The 15668-nt window shown below is 35.2% G+C and overlaps 1 pseudogene; it reads left to right on the plus strand.

Annotated features, from left to right (window-relative positions):
- The first annotated feature begins 11968 nt into the window (after positions 1–11968).
- LOC140512482 (vomeronasal type-1 receptor 1-like) lies at positions 11969–12866 on the plus strand (annotated as a pseudogene).
- The last annotated feature ends 2802 nt before the right edge of the window (positions 12867–15668 follow it).

The following is a 15668-nucleotide window of genomic DNA, read 5'->3' on the forward strand; positions in this document are numbered from 1 at the left end:
GCAGGCAATGTTTAGGGCACCTTTTCTAGCCCCTTTCCTCACACCAGGAGATGAGCAGTGTGATCATTAAAAGGCTACTCAGACACCCAGGGGGATGCCAAGTCCCACTGCTGCTTCCAGTGAGAAATGACCCTATGGCCTGGGCTTCCTGTGTGCAGGGTTGTGACTACAGCTCCCAGTGTACCTGTTGCTTCATCACTTGCCTGTTGCCACATGACTTTGAGACACAATAGTGAAACCGTATGAGTGATGTCTTTTGATTTGCGCACAAATTGGATTTAAGTGAGGCAGAGTTGCACGAAATTGTCAGCCTCACTCTCCCCTCCTGAGTCATCATAGTCCAGTGGAAGGACAGAATCAAGGTGGCTGGCGATGGCTCAGGATGCAGTGGATGATCTTGGCTTCTTTGGTGTCTAACCAAGTTCACATTGCCTGCTCCGTCTGTCTTCATGGCTGTCGGAACAAATGTTCTCATATGCCCATTCCACCAGATGACTTCTTCACATGCTTGGGGTAGACACACCCCGATTCACCAATGGGTTTGAGAACCCTTGGGTACCCTCAACCTGATTCATGGCCAGTCTGCCAAAATAGTTGACTGGAGTGCAGCCACTGTGCATGCTGCAGCTGCTTGGAATCACAGGTGAGAGTTAGGTGGAACAGGTGGACACGAAAGGTGGAAGAGCCCTGAAAAGTGCTCAGCAGCTATCACAGCAAAGGTACTGGTCCTCCCTGAACACACCCTACACCCTACTAATGCAGCCAAAATTAGAAAGAATACAAGAAACCGAGGAAAAATATTTCCAGCAAATTTCTCTGATAAAGTTATTTCTCAAATATATAGGGAACTGAGACAAATTTTGAGTCATTCCCTAATTGATAAATGGTTCAAGGCTTTTAAAAAGTTTTCAGAAGAAGAAATCAAAGCTCTCAAAACTAATATGGGGAAATATTCTGAACCACTACTGATTAGAAAAATTAAAACAATTCTGAGATACTACCTTACACCTCTTGGACTGTCTAACATGAAATAAAAGTGGAACAACAAATGCTGGAGAGTATGGAGGAAAATTGGGAAGCTAATGCACTATTGGTTGAATTGTGAACAATTCTGGATAAAAATTTAGACCTATATACAAAGAACTATAAAGCTCCACATTCTTTGACCCTGCAATATGACTACAATGTCTTTATCCAAAGGAGATCAAAGAAAAGGAGGAAAGGTATGAAAATATTTATATCAGTGCTTTTTGTGGTGGCAAAGAATTGGAAACTGAGGAGATAGTAGTCAATTGAGGGATGGCTGAACAAGTTATTGTGCATGATTGTGATGGAATACTATTATGCCATAAGAAACAATGTTGTAAAAGGAATTTTATAAGATTTATCTTCACCTGTTGTTCCAAAAAGAGAAACTACTAAATAAGAAAGTTGACAAATCATTAATAAGAGAAACTAAAAAACAAAAACAACTTTCAGATTTTAACTTCAAATCCAAAAAACTGAAAAAAATGACCAAACGTAGAACTATACAACATTTTAGAAATTGTCAAAAAGCACACCTACTAATGCATTGTTGGTCGAGTTGCTAAATGGTGTAATAATTCTGGGATACAATTTGGAATTACATAAAACAAGTAACTGAAGTGATTGTAAATTTTTACTCAGAGAGAGAAGTCAAGTGGCACAGTGGATAGAAAACTGGGCCTCAATTCAGGAAGACATCTTCCTAAGCTCAAATCTGGCCTCAGACATTTAGTAACTATGTGACCCTGGACAAGTTATTTAACCCTATTTGCCTTACTTTCCTCTTCTGTACAATGAGCTGGAGAAGAAAGTGGTGAACCACCTCAGTATCTTTGCCAAGGAAACCCCACATAAGGTCATGAAGAGTTGAACAGTAATGAATGACTAAACAACAATTACACAGAGATATCCCACTCTTAGTCATATACCCCAATGGCACCAATGACCAAAAAAAGCCCCATATATATGAAAGTATTTATATCAGCATTGCAAGTAGGAGCAAGAAACCTGAAACAAAATTTATACCCATCATCTTGAGAAGATATTAAAAATATTATAGCATATACATTTAATGAAGTAAAAATAGAACAGAATATATATTAAACAAATATAAATTTGAATATTTAAATATTATGGAATTTTGCTAAAATGTAAGAAATTATAAATATAATGCAGAGAAAAATGGGGGAAAATAGATGAAATGATGCAAAGTAAAATAAAAAGAACCTGAAGAGCAAAATGACCATAAACCTGTAAATAAAAAGAATGACAACTAAACAATTGAAAATAAATTCCATGAAATAATTATAATAATTAACATTGTTCAGAAAGCAGAGATTTGAGAAGACATTTCCTCCTGCTTCTTTGCAGAGACACAGAAAATATTCTCAATGCAAATGGCATGTTAGATTTTATTGAACATGTACAGTTTTGCTCAATTTTTTTCTCATTTTTATCTTTGTTACAAGTGATTACTTTCTGAATGTGAGAAAAGTGAGAGATACATTTGAAAATGTAGGTGATATAAAAATTCTTTACATGTAAATATCAGTTGATATCCTTATCAATAAATTTTAAGCAAGGACAAATGAATGAAGAAACATAAGTTATTGGAAAGATATTTAATGCTGTAGATTAGACTACAAAAAATAATTAATAAACCTATGATAATACTTAATTTATTGACATGCTTATTAAATAGCAAAGGGGAGTACCATGTAGAACTAGATAAAAAATACAAAAATATCCAGTGAAGGGACACAAAGTCCAGTATCTCAATGGAAATACTGACAAAAAAATATGAATGGTGAGTAAATAGCACTTTTAGAATTCAAATCACATAATAAAGGTATAATCATCAAATTATTTGGCACTAAATAAACATAGAAAGATATTTCTCAGGAATGGTCTAGTCAGTTAAAAACTATCCATTAAACATTTCAAACTGTGTGTCCTGAAGACATCTTAAATTCAATTATTCCAAAACTAAAATCATTATCTTTCCCCACAAACTCTTTTAGATTTCCTTCCTTACATCCAAAGCACAGTTAATCATCATCCTTTTAGTCTCCGTGGTTTATAACCTCAACGTTATTCGCAATTTCCTTACCCCACATATCCAGTCAATTGCCAAATATCACCATTTGACCTCCATAACATCTCTTACATTTGACTCCTTCACTCAGAAGCTTACTGATACTCATAACCACATTAGTTTAGACACTCATTACCTCTTGGCTGGACCTTTCCAGCAGTCTCCTAAATGATCTCTGTATCTTATTTGTCATGCCTCCAATCCATTCAATATAGAACTGCTAAAGGAATTTTCTTTAAATGCAGATCAGACCATGGGACTCTGCCCCTGCATCAAAAAGTTTTTGCTTTTTTTTTCTGGGGAAATATAAAATGTATCTCATTAAAAGAAAGAGGTGACTAGAAGGATCTTTTTGATTTGCCATCTCAGAGTACATTGTGATGTTTGCCCAGGGAACAGGATTCCTAGCTATGAATCTGCTTAGCCTCTTCTGAATACAGAACTCTGTGCTGTGTGTTGGTCAAGGTATAGCGATTAATGATCATGATCATGATCATGATGATGATGATCATGTTAAAGCTGACATTTATGTTATGCTTTAAACATATTATCTCATTTTGTCCTCACAACAACTCTGTGAAGTAAATACTATCATTTTTCGTTTTTGACAGAGGAGGAAGCTGGGGTCGAGAGAGGGTGGGTGACTTGCTTGAGATCATTGAACTTGTAGTATCTAAAAAAAGATTTGAATTCAGTTCTTTCTGATCTCAAATACAGTGTTCTCCAATTCTCATAGAAATACAGCCTAGTGGCTCATTACTGTCCCAACTAATATTTACTTTATGAAAAATTAAAAAACAACAAATTTCAGGGCCTCAAGAGATATGGATTAAAAGGTTCCCCTTAGGAACATTGGAGGCTAACAGGAATATCAATTGGAAAGCAATCCTTATTTCAGAAAAGGGTCAGAATTTCTACAGTAGAAAAAGATGAAGTATAGGAGTCAAACAAAGGAAAATGGCACATGAGCCATGACATATTTTTAAAAGTAGAAAAGGATTATAAGAAGGCAATGGTAACAGTTGGTGAAAAAGGTAACCTGATTCCAAAGAGATATTGATCAACAAGACTAATGTGAAAATGTGTTTAATAAGAATATAAATGTAGAACCCATATAAGATTGCATGCTGGGAAGGGGGGGAGAAAATTTAAAACTTATGGAAGTGATTGTTGAAAAGTGAAAACAAATAAATTAATTAAATTTTTTTAAAAACAGATATTGATTAGGCACCTATTACTATTACATCGAAAGTAGTGTGAAAAAAGGAAAAGGGGATAAAACTTGATTCTAATCCATTTATTTATTCAATAAACATTTATTAAGCTCCCACTATGTACCAGGCACTGTAATTGTTCTAAGTGCTGAAGATGCAAAAAGAGGGGGGAAAAGAGTCTCTCTCCTCACAGAACTTACAATCTAATGGGCAAGACAACATGTAAATAAATAATACAGGCATACAACAGAATCTATGTAGAGGATAAATATTAGAAAATTGAAGAAGAGAAAATACTGGATTAAGGGACACTGGGGAAGGCTTCCTGTAGAAAAAAAATTTTAGTTGTGACTTAAAGAAAGTCAAGAAAATCAGAAGTCAGAACAGAGAAGTGAGAGTTCCAAGTATGGGGAACAGGCAGAGAAAAGGCCAGGAGCCCAGAGATGGAGTGTCTGCTTTGTGAACAGTCAGGAGGCCAAGGGCACTGAATTAAAGAGTATGTGGTGGAGACTTACTGCATGGTTTGTCCTTTGTTTTCCAAGAGGACCGTAACATCAGAGAGATGATGACATGACTTGCAATTGACTTTGATTTGAGTGAGGGAGGGTTTTGCAAAGTCACCAGTCTCACTTTCCCCTCCAGAGTCATCTGGGTCCAGTGGCCAGATATCAATCAGCACAACTACAGATGGCCCAGGATGCAATGGGAGACCTTGGTCCGAAGTGATTCAAGGGATGGCCCCTTTAAGCAAAAAACAAAAATCAAAAAACAACTGTGAGGGGAAAATCCTTAAGGTTGCTGATCAAAAGAGAAACAGTTACTATTTACATTCAAGTAGTGTTTCGGCAGCAAGCTAAGCAAGCAAGTTGTCCAGTTCATGATATCCAGAGGTAATTGGGTTTAAAGCTTACTCTTTGAGAAAGAATTCTGGCCAGTAAAACCCAAGTATTAGAAATCTAGAAAGACAGGAGGGGGTTAGGTTTTGAAGAATTTTGAATGAGGTTATTTTGTGTTTGATCCTGGAGGTGATCAGGAGCCCCTCCAGTTTATTGAGTAGGTGAGATGACATGATCAGCCCTGCGCTTTAGGAAAACCACTTCAGTGTCTAAATGGAGAATGGATTGCAGAGGAGAGAGACTTGAGGCAGATAGGACCCACTGGCCTTGGAATGCCTAATCTCTGCCTAGTATCTGTCAGACTACTTTCAGGTTTCCCAACAGTTTTTCATGAAATAGTCATTCAACTTCTCAGCAGTTTGGATCCTTGGGGTTTTCAAACTCTAGACTACAGTTTTAATTGCCTTCTCTCCTTTGTACAACTAGTGAGTACCGTTAGATTTCCCCTTCTGTTTTTTTTCAGCAGAAACAAATCATTATGTTCCTTACTGCTTTATGGTACAATTGGAGTTCTGATGTTGCAAAGGCCACAGCTTTCCCAGTTTTCTCATTAGTTCCCTTGAGACTCTTGATGCTTTGTTCCTCCAAATAAATATTCTTATTTTTTACTAGCTCAATAAATTAATGCTCTGAGAATTTGATTCATATCTCATTAATTATTCTAGGTAATATTTTTATTGTATTACTTCAGTCTAATCTAATTCTCAAATTTTTTTAGGAATGTGTATTTCTGTAAAAGTTATTTTATAGTTGCATTCACTAAATTCCAATCTTTTTCTTTGTAGAGAGCTGCACAAAGGAATTTTGTATGAAATTTCTCGTTCAATATTTGTAACACAAAGAAATGCTAATGATTTATGTGAACTAATATTCTATACAGGAAATATCGCTGTTACTTTTCTTACATTATTTTTCTTTTGTTCTTCTTACTACATAAACAATCATATCATCTAAGAAAGAGCTAAAGTTTATTCCTCTTTATGTTTATTCCATTCATTTCGTTTTTTTCTCTGATTGCTAAAATGAAGATTTCCAGAACTTCATTTAACACTCATAATGGCAATGGTCAACCTTGTACTACTCTCTCTTTTTAGAAAAAAAATTATTTATTTTTAGTTTTCAACATTCATTTACACAAGACGTTGAGATGTAAATTTTCTCCTCATCTCCCCCCTCCCTTTTCCCCTAGACACCATGCATTCTGATGCTTCCCCCAACTTTCTATCACACCTCTCCCCTCCCTTATCCCCATCTTCTCTCTTTTCTTGTAGGGCAAGATATATTTCTATACCCCATTACCTGTATTTCTTATTTCCAAGTTGTACACAAAAACAATTGTAAAAATGCATTCCTAAAATTGTGAGTTCCAACTTCTCTCCCTTACTCCCTCCCCACCCATCCCCACTGAAAAACAAGCAATTTAATATAGGCTATACATGTGCAGTTATGCAAAAGATTTCCAGAATAGTCATGTTGTGAAAGACTAACTATATTTCCCTCCATCCTGTCCTGCCATTTATTTATTCTATTCTCTCTTTTGACCTTGTCCTTCCAGAAAAGTGTTTACTTCTAATTGCTCTCTCTTCCCATTTGCCCTCCCTTCTATCACTTCCACAACACCCCACGTATCCCCTTCTCCCCTATTTTCCTGTAGTGTAAAATAAATTTTCATACCAAATTGAGTATGCACGTTATTCCCTCCTTAAGTCAAATGTGATGAGAGTAAGCTTCACTTTTTTGCTCTCACTTCTCCCCTTTTCCCCTCCACTGAAAAAAGCTTTTTCTTGCCTCTTTTATGAGAGATAATTTGCCCCATTAAATTTCTCCCTTTCTGTTCCCAATATATTCCTCTCTCACCCCTTAATTTTATTTCTTTAGATATCATCCTTTCCTATTTAACTCACCCTGTGCCTTCTGTGTGTATATGTGTGGGTGTGTGTGTACATATATGTGTGTGTGTGTGTATACAATCCCTCCAACTACCCAAATACTGAGAAAATTTTCAAGAGTTACCAATATTATCTTTCTATGTAGTAATATAAACAGTTCAACTTTAGAAAGTCTTTTATGATATCTCTCTCTTGATTCTTGCATTTGAAAGTCAAATATTGTATTCAGCTCTGGTCTTTTCATCAAGAATCCTTGAAAGTCTTCTATTTCATTGAGTGACCATTTTTTCCCCTGAAGTATTATACTTAGTTTTGCTGGGTGGGTGATTCTTGGTTTTAATCCTAGTTCCTTTGACTTCTGGAATATCATAATGCAAGCCCTTCAATTCCTTAATGTAGAAGTTGCTAGATCTTGGGTTATCCCGACTGTATTTCCACGATACTCAAATTGTTTCTTTCTAGCTGCTTGCAATATTTTCTCCTTGACTAGGGAAGTCTGGAATTTGGCTACAATATTACTAGGAGTTTTTCTTTTCAAATCTCTTTCAGGAGGTGATTGGTGGATTCTTTCAATATTTATTTTGCCCCCTGGTTCTAGGATATCAGGATAGTTTTCCTTGATAATTTCATGAAAGATGATGTCTAGGCTCTTGTTTTCATCATGGCTTTCAGGTAGTCCCATGATTTTTAAATTTTCTCTTCTGGATCTATTTTCCAGGTCAGTTGTTTTCCAAGTGAGATATTTCACATTGTCTCCTATTTTTTCATCCTTTTGGTTTTGTTTTGTAATTTCTTCGTTTCTCATAAAGTCATTAGCTTCCATCTACTCCATTCTAATTTTTAAAGAACATTTTCTTCAGTGAGATTTTGAACCTCCTTTTCCATTTGACTAATTCTGCTTCTTAAAGCATTCTTCTCCTCATTGACTTATTGGACCTCTTTTACCATTTGAGTTAGTCTATTTTTAAAGGTGCTATTTTTTTCAGCATTTTGGGGGACTTTCTAAAGCTGAACTATTTACCTTCCTACATGGAAAGATAATATTTGTAACTCTTGAAACTTTTGTCAGTATTTTGGTAGCTGGAGGTATTACACATACATATATGTAGACAGAGGGTGAGTTGAATAGGAAGGAGTGATATCTAAAATATAAAATTAAGGGGTGAGAAAGGAATATATTGGGAGGAGAAAGAGAGAAATTGAATGGGGCAAATTATGTCCCATATAAAAGGCAAGAAAAAGCTTTTTCGACTGAAGGGAAAAGGGGGGAAGTGAGAGGGAAAAAGTGAAGCTTACTCTCATCACATTTGACTTAAGGAGGGAATAACATGCACACACAAATGTTATGAAAATCTATCTTACGCTACAGGAAAGTAGGGGAGAAGGGGATACATGGGGTTTGGGGAGGATGATAGAAGGAAAGGCAAACAGGAAGGGGGAGTAATTAGAAGTAAACTCGTTAGGGGAGGGATAAAGTCAAAAGACAGAATAGAATAAATGGGGCGGTAAGAAAGGATAGAGGGAAATATAGTTAGTCTTTTGCAAAACTATATTTCTATAGCCTATATTGAATTGCTTGCCTTCTCAGCAGGGATGGGTGGGAAGGGAGGAAGGGAGAGAAGATGGAACTCAAAGTTTTGGGAAGGAATGTTGGGAATTGTTTTTACATGCAACTGGGAAATAAGAAATATAGGTAATGGGTCATAAAAATCTATCTTGTCCTACAGGAAAAGAGAGAAGATAGGGATAAGGAAAAAGGAGGGTGTGATGGAAAGCAGGGCAGATTGAGGGAAGTGGTAATCAGAATGCATGGTGTTTGGGGGTGGGATAAGGGAAAGACAGGGAGAAAATTTGGAACTCAAAATCTTGTGGAAATGAATGTTGAAAACTACAAATAAATCAATAAATTAAAAAAAAAGAAACAGAAGAACAAAACACTTTTTAACTGAGAAGCATAATAAGGTAAAAACAAATTTCCATGCTGTCCAGGAACAAAAATCTATATACAGTTTTGCATTGAGATTCAATCACCTCTTTGTTATGTTACGTCATCCATCCTATAGAATCAAAATAGGTCCTTACAACGATCAGAGTTCTTAATTTTCAAAAGTTTTTTTGTTACAATATAATTATTGCATCAGTTTACCTTCTAGTTCTGCTCAACATGAATCATATAAATCTTCCAAGGTTTCTCTTTCATCATTTCTTATAGCACAATTGTATCCCTTATGTTCATATATCATGATTTTGATTATTCATTCCTCAATTCATAGGTAACCTTTTATTTTCTAGTTCTTTCATACTACATAAAGGAATTTTATGAATATTTTATATGAATTATTATTATTATTATATTCTTATTTATGAATATTTTAACCCTTTTCCTCTTACTTTGATGCCTTATGGTATAGGCTTATAAGGTATGTTTCTGGGTTAAAGGACGTGACAGTTAGTTATGTAGGAGGCATAGTTCCAAAAGAATTTTCAAATGGCTAGACCAGTTCATAGCTGTACCAACAGAGTCTTAACATCTTTTTTCCCTCAGCTCTTCTAACATTTCTCATCTTCTTTTTTTGTCATCTTTGCTATTAGCATGAGTAGCACTCAGATTTCTTTAATCTGTCTTTCACTAATTAATTAAAATGTGGATATTTTTATTCATACATGGATATGTTTTGTTTCTTCCTTTGAGAACAAACTGTTTATGTCTTTCAACAATGTATCTATTGCAGATTGGACCTTATTATTCTTACAAATTTGAATCTATTCTTTATATATTAGAAATTATACATATAATATATATTATATATAACTATATATATGTTTTCATATAGATATATGTATATCTTCTGTAATGTGAATTTTACTAGGTATTTCTCCCTACAGTTTGATTAATCTATCCTTTAAGTATTTTTGCTGTCAGGTTGATTAGTATGTGTCTTTCTATGTGTACATATGCATATGTTGATACACATATATAATTAATGTATATTATACATACTTTCTTTGTGTATAATATATAAATATATAGCATATAATTATATAATATATAATTTTATGTATATATAAAATTTATATATACATATGTAATTAATGAATACTATCCATGTTTAATTAATTTGTGTTACATATTTAAATTTGATTTTTCTATGATATCTTCAAGTATCATATTTTTCCATGCTTATCTCCTTTTATCATATCTATTTTAGCATAGCTTTTTCTGAAATCATGACTCGCTGCCATTGCTTTTTGATGTTTCTTTGAAGCATAATGTTTTTTTTTCCAGATCTGTATTCTACCTCTACATGAGTCTTTATGTACCAAAGGTGTTTTTGTTACTTACTATTGGAATCAGCTTTCTAGTATATTCTATACTTACCCATTTATTTGGTGAGTTCACCCCGCGTATTTTCACAATAACAATTATTAATTTTGTATTTTCTTTCATCCTTTTCTCTTGTATATCTTAGTCTCTTTGTTCCTAACCTCCTCCCCTTTACAAAGAAGAAGGTGTTAAAAGAACACTTTGACTAACAAATGATCTATAAATGACACAAACTTTTTCTCTTTCACAACCCTTCATCTCTTCCATATAGCCTACCCAATCACGAAGTCTTTACTTTCTTTTTAAAAGTCCTCTGCATCAAGTGAGGGTGTTCTTTTCGTTTATGAACACTTGCTCAAAAATATGCCTTCCCATTTCTGCCTCCCTCTCCTTCCCCCAATCCTACCAATCCGTCTATTGAGTTTTATGTATTGTAAAATCGTGCTCTTGATGTGTATGTGTGTATGTGTATAAGTGGTCATGCAAAAACATTCAACAATCTGTTGTCCAATTTGGATGAAAGTGAAGATCGTGGAAAGCATGATTTACTTACTTCTTTCTCTGTTGGTATATGTAGTAAATCTCATTCACAACTGTTATGTGTAATGAACCCATTAACTATAGAAAATATGTATTTCCATATGATTTGTAGAAAACACTGTGGAAATGTATAGTCACATGATTACAGGGGAGACAGACACATATTTAAGTAATCTTGCCCAACCTTCTCCGTGCGAAACTTTAAATTCTCTTTAGGGGCATGTCTAGATACATATATGTGGATATGAATAGGAATACTTGTGTATGTATGTTCATAAGTACATATACACATAAACATACCCTCACTTTATGGCCTGGAGATCTGCTTGGTTTTTTTTAACATCAAAAGCAAAATACCAACAAGTTTTCTGGTCATTATCCCTTAAAGACTGATGGTAAACCAAGTTGAAACCTGCAGGTTTGACTTATTCTCATTGTTTTAGTTACATAAAACACCATCATCAATGGCCTTACTATACTCCAGGACCATTACTAAGCGCGATGGATAAGAATAAAAGCAACCAATACATTCTCTACCCACAAGGAGCTTAAGAAGTGAGGAATATAGAAGTGGACTGAGGAAAATACAATGGCATCATGAGGCAATGTGCAGACACAGGTCATGAAAAGATAAAGCAAAACCTCACCTTCCACTTATAATTAGCCTAGGGGCAGTCCAAGGTACTGGTGGAAAAGAGACTATAGTCATGGCCTAAGAGGAAAAGGTATAACTTAGGGAAACTTGGGAATCAATGTATTATTAAGAGATACAGTAAATGAATAATAAACATATGTGAGTGGATAAGTTGAAAAAAATCTCCTGAATATTGGAGTGGTACTATTTATCTGAAAGGTTCACCACTTCTCATATAGAAGATGAGAAGGATGTGGAATTTTATTGGAAAATGCTCACTTTGGAAAAACCAAATACTCCCTGTGTTTCTTCCCAGGTCACTTTGGATCTGAGGGCAAAGCTCTCTGCGATGGAAATTGTCTTCTTGATCATGCTATTATTTGGAGCCCTGGGGAACAAGTTCCTTTTATGTCTACACAGTCATAAGTTCATCACTGGACACAGGAAAAGACTCATAAGCTTAATAATCATCAATCTTGCCTTTGCTCGTGTCTTTATGATTCTTTTCAGGGGCATTCTCATGATAGTCAACTGGGGATGGAGACCTTCCCTAAATGACACAATGGGTAAAATCTTAACTTACCTTATAAAAGTAACCCTTCTCTTTGCAACACCTGCCTCCCGAGTATCTTCCAAGACATCACCGTCATTCCCAGCAGCCTGGAGTGGGCTCAGATCAAAACAAGAGCCCAAAAGTACATTCTTCTCTGCTGTGTGGTGAGCTGGATTTTTAACCTATTTCTTGATATTGTTGTGCCTATGAATGTGAGTTGTCCAGGAAACAGCAGTAATGAAAGAAGGAAGACTAAGCATATTTCTTTTGACTTGCAAGCCATAGGTATTACACAAATTTTAATTTGTGAGTTAGTTGTTGATGCTCTCTTTGTGAGTCTCATGATCTGCTCAAGAGGCTATATGGTGTTTGTCCTGCATAGACACGATCGGTAAGTCCAAGACATTCACATCAGCCTCTCTTCCAGAACCTCCTGAGACCAGAGCCACCAAAGCCATTCTCACACTGGTGATCACCTTTTTCTGCTTTAACTCAGTCAGTCCCACTTTCATCATTTATATACTTTCTGTTAGGGAAACCAGACACTGGGGGCTGCGTTTCACAGTCACACTTTCCATGTTTTATCCAATAGTCAGCCCTTTCGTGCTGATCACCATTGACACCCACATGCAAAGGTTGTTTGTTACTCATTTTAGGCCCTAAGAGCTTCTTTCAGGAAGGCCTGTCTAATTGAACAGAACTGCTAGGGAAAATGGAAAAATTGAGCATAAATTAGAATTCAATCAATGACTTAAACTATGTCACAAAATTAATTCAAAATGCATATGCCACGTGAATTTTAAAAGTCACATAAAGAAATTAGAGGATCGTGGGAGGAGGAATCTTTCACAACTATGGACAAAAGCAGAATACTTAGCAAAACAAAAGACAAAGCTGATCATAAAAACAAAATCAATGATTTCAATCATGTCAAATTTAAAATATTTTGAGGGAAAATTCAATCAACATTAATTTAGTAGAAATCTATATCAAATATAATGATTGAGTGTGATATCCAACACATATAAGAAAATTGACACAATTATCTAAAATCCACAGGTATTTCTTTTTTTATTTTATTTGTTTTCAGTGTTCTACATTCACTTCAAAATACTTAGATTTTTTCCCTCTCTCTTCTTCCTCTTTAACTCCCCACTCCCTCCCTGAGATGACATACAATTTTATATAAGTTCTACACATACATTCCTATTAAACACTTTTTCACCATAGTCATGTTGCATAGAAGAATTAAAATGAATGGGAGAAATCATAAAACAAACCAAAACACAATACAAAAGAAAATGATTTGCTTCATTCTGCCATCAAATTCCATGGTTCTTTCTCTGGATGTGGAAGGCATTTTGCCTTAAAAGACTATTGGGAATTTTTTAAGTCCTTGCATTGCAATGAAGAAAGTCTGCCAGAAAATTTCCTCGCACACTGTGGTTCTTGTGTGTACAAAGTTCTCCTGTTTCTGCTCCTTTCACTCAGCATCACTTCATATAAGTCTTTCCAAGCCCCTCTGAAGTTTTCCTGTTCTTCATTTCTTATAGCACAACAGTATTCCATTACATTCATACCTCGCAACTTATTCAGCTATTCCCTAGTTGGTGGGCATCCCCTTGATTTCCAGTTTTGGGCCACCACAAAGAGACCTGCAATAAATATTGTTGGACATGTGAGACCCTTTCCCATTATTATGATCTCGTAAGGATACAGCCCTAGAAGCAGTATTGCTGGATCAAAGGGCATGAATATTTTTGTAGCCCTTTGGTCATACTTCCAAATTGCTCTCCAGAATGGTTGGGTCAGCTCACAGCTCCACCAACAATGAATTAGTGTTCCAACTTTTCCACATCTTCTCCAACACTTACCATCTTCCTATTTTGTCGTGTTAGCCAAGCTGATAGGAGTGATGTGGTATCTAAGAACTGTTTTGATTTGCATCTGTCTAATCAAGGGTGATTTAGAGCATCCTTTCATATGATTATAGATAGCTTTAATTTCTTCCTCTGAAAAGAGCCTGTTCATATCCTTTGACCATTTATCAATTGGGGAATGACTTGTATTCTTGTACATTTGACTCAGTTCTCTATATATTTTAGAAATGGGGCCTTTATCACAGACACCAGTTATAAAATTTCTTTCCCAGTTTTCTACTTCCCTCCTAATCTTGATTGCATTGGGTTTGCTTGTGGAAAACCTTTTCAATTTAATGTAATCAAAATTATCCATTTTGCACTTCATAGTGTTTCCTATCTCTTGTTTAGTCAAAAATTCATCCCTTCTCCATAAATCTGATAAATACACTATTCCTTGCTCCACTAATTTGTTTATAGTATCAATCTTTATACCTAGATCATGGACCCATTTGGACTTTATTCTTGTGTATGATGTCAGGCATTGGTCGATGCCTAGTTTCTGCCACACTGTTATCCAGCTTTCCTAGCAATTTTTGCCAAACAGTGAGTTCTTATCCCAGAATCTGGGATCCTTGGGTTTATCAAACAGTAAATTGCTATATTCATTGACTACAGTGTCTTGAGTACATAGCATATTCTACTGTTTCTTAGCCAGTACCAAATGGTTTTGATAATTGCTGCTTTATAATACAATTTGAGATCTAGTAGAGCTATGCCACGTTCCCTAGCATTTCTTTCCATTAGTTCCCTTCACATTCTAGACATTTTTTTCTTCCAGATGAATCTTGATATTATTTTTTCTAGATCTAGAAAATAATCATCTGATACTTTGATTGGTACTGCACTAAATAAGTATATTAATTTAGGTAGAATTGTCATTTTTATTATATTGGCTCAGCCTACCCACAAGCAACTGATGTTTTTCCACTTACTTAGATCTGATTTTACTTTGCAAAAAGTGTTTTGTAATTGTGTTCATATAGTCCCTGAGTTTGTTTTGACAGGTAGACCCCCAGATATTTTATAGTGGCTCCCATATCTTCAAATGGGATTTCTCTTTGTATCTCGAGCTGTTGGACTTTGTTGGTAATATATAGAAATGCAGCTGATTTATGTGGGTTAATCTTATAACCTGTAACTTTGCCAAAGTTGTTTATTATTTCAAGTAGTTTTTTACCTGATTCTCTGGGATTCTCTAAGTATATCATCATATCATCAGCAAACAGTGAAAACTTAAGTTTCTTCTTTACCTACTCTAATTCCTTTAATTTCTTTTTCTTCTCTTATTACTACAGCTAACATTTCTAATACCATATTGAATACCAGTGGTGATAATGGACATCTTTGTTTCATCCCTGATATTATTGGAAATGCACCTAGCTTGTCCCCATTGCATATAATGCTTACTGATAGTTTTAGGTAGATACAGCTTATTATTTCATGGGAAAAATCCCTTTATTCCTATTCTCTCCAGTGTTTTCAATAAGAATGGGTGTTGTATTTTGTCAAAAGCTTTTTCTGCATCTATTGAGATAATCGTGTAGTTTTTGTTAGTTTTGTTGTTGATATGATCA

Source organism: Notamacropus eugenii, chromosome 6 (assembly GCF_028372415.1).
Source record: "Notamacropus eugenii isolate mMacEug1 chromosome 6, mMacEug1.pri_v2, whole genome shotgun sequence".
Taxonomy (NCBI): domain Eukaryota; kingdom Metazoa; phylum Chordata; class Mammalia; order Diprotodontia; family Macropodidae; genus Notamacropus; species Notamacropus eugenii.